Source organism: Hemibagrus wyckioides, linkage group LG19, assembly GCF_019097595.1.
Source record: "Hemibagrus wyckioides isolate EC202008001 linkage group LG19, SWU_Hwy_1.0, whole genome shotgun sequence".
NCBI classification, from domain to species: domain Eukaryota; kingdom Metazoa; phylum Chordata; class Actinopteri; order Siluriformes; family Bagridae; genus Hemibagrus; species Hemibagrus wyckioides.
The window spans coordinates 13,644,922-13,648,771 of record NC_080728.1 but is presented as its reverse complement, the minus strand read 5'-3'; positions in this window follow the sequence as shown (position 1 = coordinate 13,648,771).

Below are 3,850 nucleotides of genomic sequence, written 5' to 3'. Positions count from 1 at the left end.
AATGGGAGGAGTGAGTGGGGAGGGTGCGGTGGGGGGGGCCGAGGTATAACCTACAGCGCATGCGTCAGTTCAACGCTTTATGGGTACTGTAGTAACATCCGTGTAGTACAGTTCGTGGTGAATCATAAGAGCCGACTCTTTCGGCTGCGGAACGGCGCATGTGTTATTTGTTTCAGAGCAGTGCGTGATTTTCTTTGTCTAACTACGGCTGATATTGTCGTGCTAATTTCTCCTAGTTAAACCTTATTTTATCAATTTATTTAGATATAAAGGTTTTAATCATCGCCTGCCCACAAGGCATGACTTGTGGGCAGGCATAAAAGCATAAAAAATAAGCATAAAAAATGTTCCCATTTAAGAATTTTGTTAAAATAATACAACACCGCATTAAAACGGCTCATATATGCGATTCGCTACAGAACGACTCATAGAACCGACTCTTTCGGCTGCCAAACCAGAATCAGATTCAGATTCAGTTTTAATGCCAGGTAAAGCAAAGGGTCAGCAAGGAGCACTTTACAGTACTAGGAATTTGTCTTGGTGTCAGGTGCAAACATATACACAGGTAAAAAAGTTAAATAAATACTGTATAAGGTGTCTTGTATGAAAATTAGTGCAACAGAAAAATTTAATTTAAGGTGAAAATGACTGTCCAAACATACACTATATTGCCAAAAGTATTCGCTCACCCATCCAAATAATCAGAATCAGGTGTTCCAATCACTTCCATGGCCACAGGTGTATAAAATCAAGCACCTAGGCATGCAGACTGTTTTTACAAACATTTGTGAAAGAATGGGTCGCTCTCAGGAGCTCAGTGAATTCCAGCGTGGAACTGTGATAGGATGCCACCTGTGCAACAAATCCAGTCGTGAAATTTCCTCGCTCCTAAATATTCCACAGTCAACTGTCAGCTGTATTATAAGAACGTGGAAGGGTTTGGGAACGACAGCAACTCAGCCACGAAGTGGTAGGCCACGTAAACTGGTGGAGCGGGGTCAGCGGATGCTGAGGCGCATAGTGCGAAGAGGTCGCCAACTTTCTGCAGAGTCAATCGCTACAGACCTCCAAACTTCATGTGGCCTTCAGATTAGCTCAAGAACAGTGTGCAGAGAGCTTCACGGAATGGGTTTCCATGGCCGAGCAGCTGCATCCAAGCCATACATCACCAAGTGCAATGCAAAGCGTCGGATGCAGTGGTGTAAAGCACGCCGCCACTGGACTCTAGAGCAGTGGAGACGCGTTCTCTGGAGTGACGAATCGCGCTTCTCCATCTGGCAATCTGATGGACGAGTCTGGGTTTGGCGGTTGCCAGGAGAACGGTACTTGTCTGTCTGCATTGTGCCAAGTGTAAAGTTTGGTGGAGGGGGGATTATGGTGTGGGGTTGTTTTTCAGGAGCTGGGCTTGGCCCCTTAGTTCCAGTGAAAGGAACTCTGAATGCTTCAGCATACCAAGACATTTTGGACAATTCCATGCTCCCAACTTTGTGGGAACAGTTTGGAGCTGGCCCCTTCCTCTTCCAACATGACTGTGCACCAGTGCACAAAGCAAGGTCCATAAAGACATGGATGACAGAGTCTGGTGTGGATGAACTTGACTGGCCTGCACAGAGTCCTGACCTCAACCCGATAGAACACCTTTGGGATGAATTAGAGCGGAGACTGAGAGCCAGGCCTTCTCGTCCAACATCAGTGTGTGACCTCACAAATGCGCTTCTGGAAGAATGGTCAAACATTCCCATAAACACACTCCTAAACCTTGTGGACAGCCTTCCCAGAAGAGTTGAAGCTGTTATAGCTGCAAAGGGTGGACCGACGTCATATTGAACCCTATGGATTAGGAATGGGATGTCACTTAAGTTCATATGCGAGTCAAGGCAGGTGAGCGAATACTTTTGGGAATATAGTGTATATACAGATATGAGGTATGTACACAATGTAAAATGATATAAGTATTGCATACAAAAGTGTAAGTATTGTGCATAAAAGTGTAAGTTTGAATGAACAGTAGTGCAATTTAGAATGTGGAAGTGTCCTGGGTGGGGGGGTGGGGTCATCTGCGGCACAAGTGAGGCACTGTTCAGCAGGCTGACTGCAGTGGGGAAGAAACTGTTCTTGTGGCGTGAGGTCCTGGTCCTGATGGTCCGGAGCCTCTTGCCAAAGGGGAGGGACTGAAAAAGTTTGTTTCCGGAATGAGAGGGGTCGGCTGCGTTCTTGGCTGCACGTCTCTGGGTCCTGGAGAGGTACAGCTCCTGGAGAGATGGGAGACAGATATCACCGGAGAGTCATAAAGGATGACAGGGGGGAGGGGGGCTGGGTCCTTCCTGAAATCCACTATCATCTCCACTGTCTTGAGAGAGTTGAGCCCCAGGTTGTTCATGCTGCACCATGACACTAGATGAGCCATCTCACTCCTGTAGGCAGACTCATCCCCATCAGAGATGAGGCCGATGAGGGTGGTGTCATCAGCAAACTTCAGGAGTTTGACAACCTGGTGACCAGATGTGCAGCCGTTGGTATACAGGGAGAATAGCAGAGGAGAAAGGACACAACCTTGGGGGGATCCAGTGCTGATGTTCCGGCAGTCAGAGACATGCTTACTCAGCCTCACAAACTGCCGTCTCTCTGTCAGGAAGTCCATAATCCAACTGCACATGGAGTCAGGCACATTCAGCTGGGAGAGCTTGTCTCTAAGTAGAGCTGGGACAATCGTATTAAACGCAGAGCTGAAGTCCACAAACAATATCCTGGCCTAGGATCCTGGGGAGCCTCAGCCTTGGCGCTGAGGTGTGGAGATATGTGGGTGATCCAGGTATGGAAGTGTAGGAGGGGGGGCTACTGCTGATCAATGGCTGGTGCGGGGAGGAATGGAGGAGGTCAGGTCTGTCCTATTGTCTCTCAAAGCGGCAGTAATACTGGTTCAGGTTGTTGGCCAGGTGCAAGTCGTTCACAGAGTGGGGGGGCTCTAGGCTTGTAACTGGTGATCGCCTTAAGCCCTTTCCAGACAGAGGCAGAGTCGTTGGTTCGGAATTGCTGTTTCATTCTTTCACCATGCTCCGATTTAGCTCTTCTCACCTCCTCGCTAAATCTGTACTTAGCCTCCTTGTACGGCACGTGCGTCACTTGTTTCAGAACACGTGCGCGATTTTCTTTGTCTAACTACGACTGATATTGTTTTCTCATATTGTGCTAATTTTTGCTAATGAACCTTATTTTATACGTTTATTTACAAATACATGTATTTAAACTATACAGAGCAGAACCAGTACACTAAAACGACTTAATCAAACCGTACGTCTCACTTGTTAACAAAGGTTCCCATTTAAGAATTTTGTTAAAATAATAATACAACAAAAAGTGTAAGAGCTCTGCGTTAGAAACGGCTCATATGTGCGATTCGCCATAAAACGACTCATAGATCCGACTCTTTCGAAAGAGTCGGCTCTATGAGTCGTTTCATGGCGAATCGGCTGCCAAATTGCGCACGTGTTATCGCCTGCCCACATGACATGACTACAGTGCAGAACCAGTACACTAAAAAGTGAAACCCACGTTTTATTTGTTAAAAAAGGTTGCCATTTAAAAATTTTATTAAAATAATGCAATAAAAAAAGTGCAACAGCACTGCATTAAAACGGCTCATATATGCGACTCGACACAAAACGACTCATAGAATCGACTCTTTCGCGAGCAACACTTTATCACAATATAATAATAAAAACCTTATTTATGATCTTACCACAGGCTTTTTTTTATTTGAAACAAAGGCACATTCATAAATAACAATTTCTATTTACATTTAATGTCCATTTTATAGCTATATGGCTAAATACACCTGCTAATCCCCCGG